The following is a 15505-nucleotide window of genomic DNA, read 5'->3' as shown; positions in this document are numbered from 1 at the left end:
AGAATAGGGATGATAGAAACATGCTTAAAGGCAGAAGGCAAAACAGGTTGAGAGACAGATATTAAAAAGGAAAGTATGATAGGAGACTGAGGAGGGATAGATTTTAGCAATGAGTGACAAGGGAATATGGTCGAGCGGGGAAGCAGTGGGGTGGGCCTGGGCCAGCATTAGAAATGTTAAATAACTAGAAATTGGGCAGAAACAAGAAATCGTAGTTCTAGGAAGCAAAGTAGGAAAACTAGTGGTAGATGGTAACCTGGATGACTCAATGGTGGAACAAAGAGAGGCCACCTTTGAGGAGAAAAACAAAGCAAAATCAGAGGCAGATAAAGTAGAGTCGATAGAGCGATCAGGAGTAGAAGGAGAAAGAAGACGTGAGAGAGTCTGAAATAAACATTTAGTATGAGTTGACTTAGTGTGCAGAAGGTAAGAGAAATAGGAGCATTTAGCTGAGAGAAGACAGTTGCCATATAGAGCACAATAAGAAGAATAAGAAATGTAGTCTCCCTCAGACCTGGACTTAAGCTAGGGTCTTTCGAAGCGACGAAGAGCAAATCACATGGCACAAAGATAAAAAGAGAGCCAGGGTTGGGGGGCGGGTTAATGAGAATGTTGGAAAGGTAAAGTTGTATAAAGAGCATCTAAAGAAGAGAGAGAGAATATTTAAGAATAGAAGCCACTTCATCAGCAGATGATGGTGATATTAAAGGAAGTATAAGATGGTAGAACAGCAGTACATGAGGAAACAAACAAATAAGTATTGAATGAGCAGAGGTCACATCAATACTATAAGGGAGAAACAGAGAAAACAGGGTCAGAGACCGGAGACCACTGGCGTAACAGGGGCCCCCGAAGCCCCTGCGGTGCGGGGAGCCCCACCAGCACATGTCCTGGGAGGGGGCCACACTTGGAGAAAAAAAATATTATTATTTAAAAAAATATATTTTTTTTCTTTTTGATTTCACTTTGTATTCATAAAGACATTATTTCTGTAACAGAAATAATGTCTTTATGAAGGCAGAGTGACTACAAAAAGAAACTTTCTTTTTGAAGTCCGAGGGATCCCCCACCCCATGCAATGGAAGACCTAGGCTTGAGGCCTCCATGTCATGGGGTGGGGAAGCCCTATGACTTCAAAAAGAAACAGAGGGCCTCATTATGAGTTTGCCGGTCTGGAAACAACGGTACTGGTAAGCTTGCCGGTACCATGGTTTCCTGACCGGCAAACTACAAGTTCTGCAAGTGGGTGCCTTTCAGCCCACCAGGTCTGACCTGGCGGGAAGAACCGCACCGGCGCGCAGAACTCGACGGATGCACCGGCACCATTCATGAATGGTGCCGGTGCATCCGGCCTCCCCATTCCCATTGAGTCCAATGGGACTGAAATGGGAATGGGGAGTAATAGTTTCCAGCGGCCGGGAATGGGCAATTACCGGGTCTGCCTGGGCTGTAATGCACCGGTAATTACCCATTCCAGGGCACCGGAAAAATCATGACTCCTGTGGCAGCCGTGCCGCTACCGCCAGGGTCATAATGACCCCCGGTATCTTTTTGAAGTCACTCTGCATTCATAAAGAAATTATTTCCGTTATGGTTCAGTCCTTAAAGGAAATCATTTCTTTATGAAGTCAACTTGACTTCAAAAAGAAATAATTTCTTTTTGAAGTAGTAGGGCTCCCCTTAACCCCATGACGGGTGCGTGTGTGAGTGTATGGTGAAAGGGTGCACACTTAAATGTACGGGTGACTGCCTGGTTGTGCCTGCATGGTGAAAAGGTGCATACTTAAATGTTTAGGAGGCTGCCTGTGTGAGTGTATGGTGAAAGGGTGCACACTTAAATGTACGGGTGGCTGCCTGGGTGTGCCTGTATGGTGAAAGAGTGCACACTAAAATGTATGGATGGCTGGGTGTGCATGTAGGAATATGGTGAATGGTGTGTGTGCTTGTGTTCAGGGGTGCAACAAAACCTACATTTCGGGGGGGCTATCCCTTCAAATTTTGGGAGAGGCGCCAACATCACGGGTGGTGGGAGAGGGAAACACGTATTTGTGTGGGGGCATCCAATTTCTTTACGCATTTTAATAAGACTATTCTAGTGCAGCTTCAATGTTACAAGCAGTTAACTCTCTCCTTTAAGGTTTAAAGCTCCCACGTATGGACAGTTGCGAGAATTGAGTGGTCTCCTGTTCCCTCTCTACCCTTCCAATCACTCCCCTGGCATGCAAGTACTAAACCCACATCACGATTTCAACTGGCTAAAAAATATGGCATTTGAATGCAGGTACTAACAGTGAAATGCTTTATGTTAGTAATTGCTGGGCTCTTGTCAACAGCAAAACCCAGGTGCTGTTTAACATCTTTGTCCTGTTCTGTCCGGCAACTTGCTATGAAGGTCAGCCAGGTCGAGTCAAAATAGCCCAACATTTCGGGGGGGAGGAGTGCTGAATCCCAGTCAACTCATTGGTGTTGCACCACTACTTGTGTTTAATGCCTTGATTACTTATTGGTAATCTTCATTACTCCTAACCCTATTCTTCCTCGTCCCACTACTTGTGTATGAGGCAGTCTGCCTCGTACACAAGTACTGGGATGAGGTAAAGGTACATGGAGGTAATGCCTCACTTAGATACTGTAATCTTCATTACTCCTAGTCCCACTCTTCCTCATCTCAGTACTTACCTATGAGTGAAGGAGCCTCATATGTAAGCTCTGGGACAAGGAAGATGGACGTAGAGGTAATTCTGGGCCAAGGAGCTGATTTCGGAGGTTGGGGTAGAGGTGGGAGGGAGAGGGGATGTTTGTGGGGGGGGCAGGATTGTGTGACAAATCATAATGGTTGTCCATGTTCAGTCTAAGCAGGCATGATATGTAGTATGAGTGGCTAGAGCGGCATTTTGGTGCAGCCAGTCTAGTCATTCCTCAGTTTGGTATGACTTTTTTTATAACTGGGCATTTCTGATAAAGCAGTCCTGCTAAGTGTAATTACCTGGCTAGACTGCCATTTGGGTGCTGATAGACTAGTCGTTTCTTACTGGGGCATTGTATATTTTTCTGGGCATCTGTGATAAAATGATATGATAAGTCATTCATAACGCGCCTGTACGCAACTATTTCTAGGCGCAACAAGACACGGGAGGGAAGATAGAGGGAGGACAAGACAAATGATCTTACTGGCCTTGTGTCATTTAGCTCGTGCAGGTGTGAGAACGTGAAGTGCAAGGGGAAAGGGAGTGCGAAAGTGCAAGGGGGAGGGGTGGGAAAAACAGGGCAGCAATTCTCTGAGTAAGTGCAGCTAGGGCAGTGCAGCTTTGGGTAGTGCAAGGAGAATAAGGGACTGTAGGGTTCCTAAGTGCGTGGTAGGCCCAGAGGCAGTGCAGGGGTCACTGATCAAGAAAGAGTCTGGACATAGTGAGACTCTGAGGGTAGACAAGCAAGCAGTCGGTACAGCAGACAGGTAGGTCAGGTAGGGCAGGAGGGGAGGGAGAGAGAGAAAGCAGAGGAGTAGAGGAATGTTTTGAGCTGCTTTCGGATCTTCAGGTGGTCTGGCTCAAGTTTGAGAGGGGCAGGGAGACCTTTCCAGAGGGAGGCACCTGCATAGGAGGGAGATCTACCCCACACCACCCCACTCTCTGCCTAGGGAAGTGTCTAACCCTTAGAAAGTTGGAGGTAGCTGAGCGAAGTGCTTCAGAAGGAAGGTATTTTGGAAGAGAGAGATAGATGTAGTGTGGGCCTGGGCCCAGAAAGCTTTGTGGACAATGCAAAGGGTCTTGAACCTGATCCTTGCAGCAACTGGGAGCCGGTGGAGAGATTTCAGGGCTGGAGAGATATGATCCCTGGGCTTGAGGCCAAGGATAAGTCTCGCAGTCCTGTTCTGGATTAGTTGCAGAGGGCAGAGAGTAGAGGAAGGCAGGTTGAGAAAGAGGATGTTGCAGTAGTCCAGCCTAGAGAGAACCAGGCCTCTGGAGACAGTGAGCTTCTGGGGGAAAGTGAGAAAGGGAAGAGTCCCTTTGAGGAGGAGCAGCTGGTAATGGGATTTCTTGGCGATGTCTGAGATGTGAGGAGAGAAAGAGAGTGTGGAGTCAAAGATGCCAACCAAGTTTTTTGCCTCGCAGGAAGGCGAAGGAAGAGGGCCCAGGTGGGCGGAGAGAGTGCGAGAGGGAAAGCAGGGGTATGGGTCCCAATGAGAAGGAACTCCATCAGGGTCAGACTGGGACAAGAAATAGGCCCGGACACCCAAAAAAAAGTGGCCCACCCCTCACCTCAAAAAAGTGGCCCACCCCTCGCTTCAAAAAAGTAGCCCACCCCATGCCTTAAAAAAAGTGGCCCTCAAACCATCATCTGCCCGTGAATTGTGTCAATTCATTACTTTACAGAAAATCCTACTTATGGAGGGTTTGTGTGTCTGTTACATTACAACACAACTCATAAAATAACATAACGCTGCATACAGTTCTGTGACAGGGTACACAGCTCCGAGACGCAGGAGTGGCATGAACACGACCCTTCACCCCTTGATAAAACAGGAAGTGGCATCAAATAGCATTGTTCCTAAGTACACTACGAAAAATAAGTTATGATTTCACTAATGTGATATACATTTTATACAAGAATGGATCACCACATGTAGCATTAATATCTGTGTGTATAGATCCATATTGTCAAATTACTGTGAATGCAAGCAGATGTCCAAGGCCAAATGATAATATGTTATTGTATAGCGCTTAAGCTTAACTCTTTTTTTATAGAACAAATATACATGCAATATCACCCAACCTGTGTTGGTACTCATTTATCGACCTCAGAAGGATGGAAGGCTGAGATGGTTCGAACCTGCAACCTGCAGATCTCACACTCGTCACAGCAGCGAGTGCTCAACCCAATGAGCTATCATAACGGATATAGTAAAATGAGCAAAGGTCTTGATATTCTGAGGCACCAACAGGCAGAATTAGCCCAAGACTAATCTATACAGAATTCGTTCCACTGATAAGAGAAATGGAGTGGTGGATTGAGACTTCAGGAGCAATGTCATTGTCCTGCTTAACAATGGATCTGACCAATGTCCTGTAGAAAGGGCAACCCAACCCCCAATTGCTAGCCTGTGTCACCACACATACAGCACACAACAGGTGTAACTATACACACGGAAATGGCCCAGGTTTCCATATCGTATCTGCATCCAATAACAAAACAAACGGTAAATGTGCTTGCTAGAAATGTTCATAAAATCAGTGTAAATCAGAAAATGTGGGCATAGCATAAGTACTGGTACCAACACACATTTCTGCCAATGCCCTACATTCTGACTTAGAGCACTATCAGGAGGGCCCAAATACAGCTTCTGAAATTCACTGCACTCCTGAACTGAACCTATGCTATTTCAGCACTAAAAATTACACACAATTCTCAGAACAATGACACATCAAATATGTATGTGAATAAGCGCAACACAAAACGCTGCAAATGCATCCCAATACTGCTGGCATTACGTCATGCTATTCCAATACTAGGACCTGCACAGAGCTCTGTGAATACACCTCAGCCATGATCTACAGGCTACAGCACTCCCACTAATCCAGTACTGGGACCCAGAAAACACAAACATCTGTCAGTGCACCTCCATCCCGACCTTTAGCACATGTGTCATCAGGCTCTATTCCACTCACGGTGTATAATACACCAGTCCACTATTGTCTTTACTTTGCATTCTGGTATTTGCAGCCCTTGATTTTAGGGCGACTGCAAGTTCCAAATTGCAAAGTAAAAACATGCATGCCAACATTATCCATTACATGTGGTCATTCATAGCCTGGTCTTGTTTTAACCTTGATTCTGGGATTTGTAAGGGGGGGGGGGCCTGACTACAAGTCCACGAATGCAAAGTTAAAACCGAGCGGACTAGCATCTCCTGAATGGAATAGATAATGTTTGCACATATGGAAACACTTGCAATAGAATTACAACTTCTGCATGGAATGGGACATATATTGTCATGTATGCTTGTATACATCCATTCTAGGACAAAGACTACACACAGCACTGCCAGTGCCCCTCAATCCAAACCTGCAAAAGGCCTTGCGATTCCAATTAGGAAAACAACCTCCAATTGAATGAGAAGGTAACAGGAATTGGATGTGAAAGCAGCAGAAACAAACAGGACTCGAAAATATGCTTTTTGCTCTTGTTCCCTGCTGTTAGATTTTTTTGTTTGAATGTATGTTAGCAACAGTCCCTCTCCAAAGTACGGCTCCATGGTCCCGCCCCTCCCACAACAACACACGCATACACACGCGCTTAGGCCGCTACCTCCCACACTGCGCTGCTCCTTACCTGTCACGGAAGGAGGGCTCTAATGGGGATAAACCCTCAGACCTCCTGCACTCACATACCCCCATGGTCCACGTCGGAGGTCTGCTTGGAAGCAGAGACCCTCATCTAGTAAGTTCTCTAGGGGAGAAGTGCGAGGGGATTCATGCTGTGAAGCACAGGGAAAGGGAGGTGGGGTTTACACTGAGGGACTTGACAGTGAGACGGGCTGTTCCTGCTTGGTTATTATTGTAGGCGGTGGGGCACGCAGTTGCGAGCAGTTGCAGGATGTGTTACTTTTTTACCAAAAACTGGGAGCGGGCCGGGCTGGCCTCGGCCCGGCCCGCTCCCAGTGTTTTGTAAAAAAAGTAACACTTCCTTCACTTGCAAAGTGGCGACTGGCGCCATGGTGTCTCTCGTGCCGACTCACTGCCTGCAGGCCCTGCTCATGCAGAGCAGATCAGAGTAGGCAGGGCCTGCAGGCAGCCCTGAGCCGGCGCGTGACTGGCCCAGGCGTAGGCTGGAAACTGGCCCCTCACCCGACGCTCGCCTCCAAATAATTTCAACCCAGCCACGGGCTGCTGGGCCTATCCAACCCTGATTATGTCATGCCAAATGATTGTAGTATTTCATGTAAATACTAAACCACATTTTTATAATGATCATTTTTTTTAAAAAAAACAGCCCATAATTAAAAACAAAACGGCCCCTCGGGGAAAAAAATGGCCCCCAGTTCCCAAAGGTCATCGGCCAGTGGCCGATGGACCGATACGGCCAGTCCAGCCCTGATCTCCATCTTACTGGCATTAAGGGAGAAATCGGTGGATGCGCACCAATCCTGAATCGCTGATAGTCAGGAATGAGAGAGAGAGGAGAAGAGTCTGAATGGAGACTGAAGGAAAGCTGAGTGTCATCTGCATAAGAGGAGAGATGGAAGAGATCAGGTGGGCCAAAGGGGCCAAGAAGGGGTTGAAAAAACAGGGTGAGTGGATAGAGTCCTTGGGAACGCCATAGGTATAGAGAGAGGTGGCAGAAAGAAAGGAACCAAGTTGCACCTGGGAGGGACAGTCCAAGAAGAAGGAGGTCAGCTACTCAAGGGCCTGATCCGTGATGCCCAGGTTCTCATGGAGTCGATTAATCAGGATGGCATTGTTAATCATGTCAACAGCAGAGGAAAGATCAGGGAGGAGGAGGACAGAAGGAATGCTGTAATCTAGGTTAGAGAGCAAATCTTCACAGGTGTTCAAGAGAACAGTTTCCATGCCTCGGGCAGCTCTGAGCCAGACTGATGGTCATGGAGACAACCAACAGATTCAGTGTTGAGAGTAAGCTGGAAGATGGCCAGTTTTTTTCAACAGTTTACCCAGGAAAGGGGTGATGGCTATTGGGCGATAGTTTGCCAGGCAGGTAGGAAAGGCAGCCGGCTTCTTGAGGAGTGGGTGCACAAAGGAGTGCTTAAAGAGACAGGGGAACATTCCAGTGGTGAAAGAGTGATTACAGAAATTGACCAAGGCTAGAGCAAGGGTGTCAATATGGTCCTTCATGGTTTTAGAGGAGCAGGGTAGCACCTGTTAGGACAAAACTTTCATAGATCAGACTTGTCTAGAAACCTTATCAGGTATTGTCAGAGAGGAAGAGTAGAAAGGAGGACGAGAAGTAGAGCTGGCCAGGGGGGCCAAGAGAGGAAGCGGAGAGGAAGAGGAGATGGGGACTGGATGTCCTGAGTTTTATCAGAGAAGTGAGAGAACAGAGCCATACAGAGGGCCTGGGAGGGAATAGGAGAGGTACAGACCGCACCAGGATTGACCAGTTACTTACAGATTTTAAAGAGTTTGGCCATGTTGTTAGAGGCCACAGAGATGCAGGCTTGAATGTGTGTTCTCTTCTTAATGAGTGTTATTGCTTCGACTGGAATTTTGGTGCAACCAGTCTAGGTATGTCTAAATGTGGCCTGGCATGCTTTACCTGAATGTTATTCCACTGGTCTACATTGTGTAGCCAGTTGGACATGTTTTCATTGAGGCATGGCATTTTTAATAGCAAAGCATTAATGTTCCTGTGCACTGTTGGTGACTTGCATGTATTGGATTGGTGTTACCCTACAAAAACATTGCAAACACTCTGGCTTTTTAGACAATTTCTCTCAGAAAGTGTGCTGTATATTGCATTACAACACATATTTATATATTTCTCCTAGTGCAGTGTGTGGCATACCCTTCAACAGCACATTTGTATGTATTGCGAAAGCATGATCATCTAGGTCAGCCCAGAGTGTGGCGCGACCCATGATTTGTTGATGTGTTGGGGGGGCCCCCATCAGCATGGCTCGCAGGGGGCCCCCATATTTTGTGTTACGCCACTGCCGGAGACATAGGAAAAATTGACACAGAAAGAAGATGATGGTCAGAAAAATAGACCGGAAGCGAAGACACAGAGGAAGTAGAAAGAGAAGAGGTAAATGATTTGGTCCAGGCAAGTGCATGAGATATGAGAAGAAACGGTAAGAAGAGGAGAGAGGAAATGTGAATCAAGAGCAGCGAGAAAAGGGAGAGAAGAATGTATAGAGGAAAGATGGAGATCAAATGCCATTTCTGCAATGCTTGTATCAAGGGAGCAACATTAAATATGCACAGCCACCGCAGATGTTCCAGCAGAACTGAAACCACACTACCATGCATCATCGTAGTGTAAATTCTGACAAAAAGCAGTGCCGAAGTCTCCAAAATAACAAACCACTTTACAAATGAAACTAGATAATGCACCGGATTGAGCTATAGGTGCATTCTTATATATAGACCTGAAGTGGGTCATTACTATAGGTTGCTGACGAGTTTTAACTGTTGAGAGAGCGTGAGTTTACCTCATCACAGAAGAAATGTTTCTCGAGGTAGTGTTTTCCAGTGCTCCTGAAAACACATCACTCTATCATGTTCATAATTCGGAGCAGCTTTGTGTGCTTGTGACTGTCCAGAAATCATATCAACTTTTAATCATGTTTGAGAGTTGTCTTCTCAATTCTGAAAAGCAATAGCATGACCAAACCCTACGATAATGCTAAGTTCCTAGAGCCATTGAGGTGATAATCATAAGAAAAGATCTGCATGGGGGCGCTGTTGCGCGGCATCAAAGATGGCCGCAGCCTGAGAGCGCTCTGCTGGAGGCTGAGGATCCTTTGCCCACCGGAGCCGACTTAAACGTGGCTGTGGCTTGGATTTTGCTCCAAGTAGCGACGGAGCAAGAAGGGAATCCCTGGACCGCGGCTCAAGGGCTGCGGGTGACGATCTACGGTGTCCGGCCCCTGGGCCCTGTGATGTTGCGGCTGTGTGGACCTGGTGAGCCCATCCCCCCCGCCTGGTGGAGATCAGTGTGCTGGACGGTGCGGCTTGGGGTGGCGGACGGCGCTCGAGGCCAGCGGGTGCGTCCCGCGGTGCCTGCTCCCACCCATCCTGGTGCCGGGCGCCGGCTCTGTTGTCTGCTCCGTGGCACTGGCGCCCCGGCTCGGAGCCGCAGGCCTTACTTTTACCGGGTCCCCTGCTTGGGACATTGGAGGCGGTGGGGGCGGGGCTCGTGGCCCCCTTGGAGGTGAGTGGAGCGGCCCCTTTGTACATATATACGCCTGGGCTTTGGGGGCTCCCTCACGACAGCAAGTGACATTGGGCACATATGTGCACCTGGCAATGGCTTCCTGAGGACTGTGGGCCCCCCCTCTCCGTGGATGTCCCCCCCTTTTCTTCCTTTTTTTTTTCTTCTTCTCCTCCTCATTGCCGTATTTTGACCACTGCACTCTCTAGGAAACCTCCGATTTGGACTCCTGATGGGAGGGCCCGCGGGCTGGTTGTTGGCACCACCCTCCCCCCCACCTGTCTGGGCTAAATAACTGTGGAGTGGGCGCAGCTCGTGATTGCCCTTGTAGCTGCGGGGGATCTGGGACCTTTGCCTTCAAGTTGTGGTTTTTACGCCCTTAAGTTTGGCAACATCTGGATTTAGAGAGTCTCTCTTCTCCCTGCCGGAAGCTGGTGCGGCTTGAGCACGGCTGCTGTTTGTGGTCCCCTATATCCCCCTAGAATGGTCAACCCCAAGAAACAAGCCAAGATGGAGCAATTTGCAAAGGCGGATAGAGTAATTGCCGGCCAGGGAGAAGAGTCTGGGGCTGCTCATATTGACATGTCTGCTTTAAATCAAACCTTACTGGCCCTCAAGGGGAGTACTGACAGCTTGGGAGCTAAGATTGATGCTCTAACCTGTAAGGTGGATGTATCGGCGATACAAATTGAGAAGCTGTAAGATGGCAGAGGCGGAGCAGAGGATTGGGGATGGGGAGGACAAGATCTCCGCTCTCCAAAGAGAGGTGACCTCTTTGCAACAGGCTGTTAAGAAAATAACGGCGAAGAATGAAAACTTGGAAGAGAGATCGAGGAGGAGCAATATAAGGATTACCGGGGTGGCTGAGTCCACTCGTATTGATAACATGGAACTCTTTGTTGAACAGCTTCTGAAGGAGGTTTTGGATAATCCGCCGGTTTCGAATATGTTTATGGTTGAGAGATCCCACCGTTCATTGGCGGTCAGGCCGCCCCCGGGAGCCTTGGAAAGGGCCATTATAGCCCGAATTTTCAGCTACAGGGACCGGGATACCCTGTTGCGCGTGGCCAGGGAAAATGAGATCCTGCAATGGGGCTCATCAACAATACGTTTATTTCCTGACTTTAGCCAGCAGGTGCAGGAAAGAGGAAAACGTTTCTAAGCATTAAGGCCATGCTGCGGAAGAAGGGGGTCCGCTATGCTATGATGTATCCCGCTAAACTTAGGGTGGTGCACAATGGTAAGGTGTCCTTTTTCACTAACCCTGAATCTGCCGAGAGGTTTGCCTTGAGCATTCCGCACCCCGTGCCTCCTGCTCTGATGTCCCTGTGATTGGGAGCGAATTGGCGTGCTTATAGGACTGCCTAAGGATGCATGATGGGTCCTGTGGGATAGCTATGTAAACATCTCATTGAGTTGTGACTGTACCAACTGAACTTGTTTTCTGGTGGGTGTTCGAACTGTGACGTGTAACCATGGAATTGAGCCTCCAAGCTTTATGAGCCGCAGATGCCGCCAGCTTCCCCCCGAGCCCAGCGGCCACTTAGCTCGGACTTGCATATTGTTTATGGGGTTTAGGGTGGTGGGTGGTTTTGAGGGGGCCAGTAGATTGGTGTTTCTGTCATGGGTGGAGGGAGGGGTTTGGGGTTTGGTTTGTTATTTTGTTGGTATTGTGTGGGTGTTGTTTTGGGGGGGGGTTCCCAGGTTATTGTATGCACAGATAGAGAATTCAGCAGGTTCATATTTAGTGGTATTACTTGTCGAGTAATTGACTCTGACCTGACTACACAAACGTTGGGGTTCTCCCTTGGTCTTAGGTGTGGTCGCCCCGATATATTCATACACAGGGACTGGGTGGGGTGAGCTCTCTGACTCTCTGGTTGGCGGTGGTGGCGCTCTGGATGCATCCAGACAGACTGAGTTTTCCTGTAGCTGCACCCTGGTTGATATTTTGGTGACTGCAGTTCCTTGAACATATGCCCATGGGTGGTTGACATGAGTTCTCCCTCGGGGCCAGGTTCCCCTGTCCCATTGGACATAGTTCTGCTTACATGGAATATTCGGGGCCTCACAAATGCGAAAAAGGTGCGCTTCATATCTAATTTTGCCAGGAATCATCAGGCAAACGTGTTATGTTTGCAAGAGACGCACCTGGGAAGGGGTTACAAGCTCCCTGCCCTTTCTGGCTGGGGAATACATAGGTATGGCTCTTCTTACTCCACACATTCCCGGGGAATTGCAACCTACATCCATCGCTCTTTAGGATTTAAACTTCACAAGCAAGTGGCGGATGATGAGGGACGTTTTTTGCTGGTGGCTGGGGAGATCGCGAACCATCCCATTTTATTTATGAACATTTATGGCCCTAATTATGACTCTCCCGATTTCTTCCAAAAATGCACGGAGCATCTACGGCTATTCCCGGGTTATAAGATAGTGTGGGCGGGTGACTTTAATGTGGCCCTTACTTCCGCTTGGGACAGGTCGGCTTCGACTCAACGGTCGATTCCCCATGCGGTGCAAAAATGGCAATCCATTATAGTTGATTACCCCCTGTTCGATGCTTGGCAGCAGTGTCATCCCGATGCTCGGGAGTTCACGTTTCAGAATCGATTATGTGTTTATGTCCCCGGACTTGGCCTGTGGGGTGGTCAGGGCAGATATTCTCCCGCGTACCCTTTCGGACCATTCCCCAGTGCTGGTAAAATTTAAGGGACCACCATCTTATCCTAGGCAGCTTCGCTGGAGGTTTCGCGCCCGAGCGTTGAAGGACTTGATGTTCTGGGAGGGGCTTTCCAGGCCATCACTGAGTTCTTTCGGTTTAACGCAGAGTCAGTACCCAGTCCGGGGGTGGTTTGGGAAACTTTTATGGTGTTTATACGAGGCTGGTGCATGTGGCAGGAAGGGGGGGTGTTGAAGAGTATTCATGATATGATCGGAGAGGGAAATCAGAGACCTGGAACTCCTTCGGGGGAGCGCTGATTCACCAGACCTGCAAAATACTCTTGCAGCAAGGAGGCGAGAGGCTCAGGCCCTGATGGATGACGAGGAGAGATTCTTGGGCGACCCTGTGGCCGCATCGAGATATGGGGAGGGGGATCGTCCGAGCAGGACCCTAGCCTGGACTGTCAGACAGGAGAATCATTTGGAGCCTATTCTCGAGGTGGAATCCCAGGGTGGTCCGCTTGTCGGGGATGTGCTTGAGATAAACGAGGTATTTCGCCTATACAATGAGCGGTTGTATACTGCTACTGGTTCGGCTGGGCATGACGATATCACCGACTTTCTTGATAGGGTCGCCTTGGGTTGGCTGGATTATGAGATTGGTGAGCTTCTTAATGAACCCCCCTCGGAGGAGGAATTCCATAGGGTGATTATGTCTCTTCCGAATGGGAAAGCCCCAGGAACGGACGGGATATCGGCTGAATTATACAAAGCATACCCTGATTTGCTTATCCCTCACTTATGTAAAATGTTTGAGGAGGCGGCATCCTTCGGGGTACTGCTTGAGTCTACGCGCACTGCCCTGGTCACGGTAATACTTAAGTCCAACAAAGATCCTAAACAATGCTCCTCCTACCACCCACTTTCATTAATAAACACTGATAATACAATCATTGCTAAACTACTTGCAGATCGGCTTCTCCCTCACATGCCAGCACTAATCCTCCCCAACCAGGCGGGTTTTATTCCGGGGCGATCCACTCAGAACAATCTGCGTAGATTATTTACTATGATGCACAATGTGAATCCGGAGGTCCCGATTGCGGTGGTAGCCTTGGACGCGGAAAAGGCGTTTGATTCTGTGGAATGGCCTTTCCTGTTTGAGGTCTTGCGCCGCTCGGGCATCGGCTCTGCGTATCTTGCCTGGATTCGCCCTCTATATGCGGCTTCACAGGCACAGGTCTATACGAATGGGGTTTAATCCGCCCCCATCTATCCTTCCCGGGGCACTAGGCAGGGCTGTCCCTTTTCCCCTCTCTTATTTGCCCTGGCTATCGAGCCGGTGGCCTGTGTATTGAGGGAATTCCACTCTCATCGTGGTGTGCTACTCTGGTCGTATATATCTATCATCTCGCTCTACGCGGATGACATACTTTTATATATAAAACATCCTCGTACAAACTTGCAACCCGGGATGAGGAAGATAGTTGAGTTTGATGCCCTGTATGGGCTACATATGAACTGGTCCAAGTTAGAGGTACTTCCGCTTACACCGGGAGTCACCCCACAGGATGTGGGAGAGGCCTTTGCGTGGTGTCTGCAGGGGATCCAGTATTTGGGTATCAGGGTATCCACTTCCCCAGCGCCTTTGTTTCAGGAAAATTATGTTTCTACCTTGCAATATTTGGAACACCGGGTGGATTCTTGGGTCCGGCTTCCCATCTCCCAGGCGGCCCGCATCTCCCCAGCCAAAATGATTGTCTTACCAAAGCTATTGTATATTTTTAACAACGTTCCGGTATGGCCCCCGGTGTCATTCTGGAATCGTATAGAGTCTATGCTGACTAGATTGATCTGGGCAGGGAAGCGATCCCACATTTCCCTGCGCTCAATGTACAGTTCATATGCCCAGGGGGGTTTTAAGGTTCCCAATGTGTTCCTCTATTTTCTAGTAGCACAGATCCAGTACTCGATTGATGGTGGTCTCCAATGAACGATCTGCCACATTCACAGCTGGAGAGGTCGATTGCTCAAACGGAGGGCCTTAGAGGCTACCTCTGGGCTGTACGGGAGCGCCATTTGAGAACGGAGGTTCAGCCATTGGAGAATACTCTCAAGGCCTGGGACAGTCTGGCGGGGTTGGTGGGGAAGGGCTCGTGGTATTCACCCAAGATGGCCATATATAGGGTACGTGGGATCCCTCTTACATTTGAACACATCTTTATTCAGCATTTCAAGAGCCTGCACATTCACACTCTGGGCGATGTAGCACCTCAAGGTAAATTCATAACTTGGGAAAACCTCAAGGCGAGAGGCGACTGGACTCCGATCACCCAGTTGTTATATTTCCACCTCCGCGAGGTACTGAAATCGAAATGGCCGGACTCCCTTAAGGCACCAGAAACCTCCCCGTCTTAGAGTATATTGTGGCCCCGCCCTCTTCTAGAAAAGTGATTTTTCCCTGTATTGTCTGGTTCGGGGGCTTGGGAGCTCTCCTTCTTCCTCCTAATAGGCCAAATGGGAAGGTAGCATGGCTCGCTCATTACCTGACGACCAGTGGGATGGCATACATGCTCAGACTAAATCGATTTCTAGTAATAACAGATTTCGCCTGATTCACTTTAAATTCTTGCATCAACTGTATTATTCTCCTCTGACTTTGCATAAACTGTTTCCCCTTCGGTCATCGGAGTGCAAGAGATGTCATCAGTCCCCTGCCGATTTTTACCATGTAGCGTGGTCCTGTCCCTATGTCCAGGCTTTCTGGGGTGCTGTTGCTGAGGTGATGGGGCAGGTATTGGAGATCTTGATCCCTTTCACTCCAGAAACATGGGTGCTGTCTTGGGTGGATTTACCTGTACGCAGCGATAGAAAACTGTTCGGGATGGCTTCGGTGGTCGCTAAGTCTCTGGTGGCACGAGCATGGGGGTCTCCTAAGGCCCCGTCAATACAT

This window comes from Ambystoma mexicanum, chromosome 5p (genome assembly GCF_040938575.1).
Source record: "Ambystoma mexicanum isolate Mex_15411 chromosome 5p, UKY_AmexF1_1, whole genome shotgun sequence".
NCBI classification, from domain to species: domain Eukaryota; kingdom Metazoa; phylum Chordata; class Amphibia; order Caudata; family Ambystomatidae; genus Ambystoma; species Ambystoma mexicanum.
Note: the sequence above shows the minus strand (reverse complement) of the source record.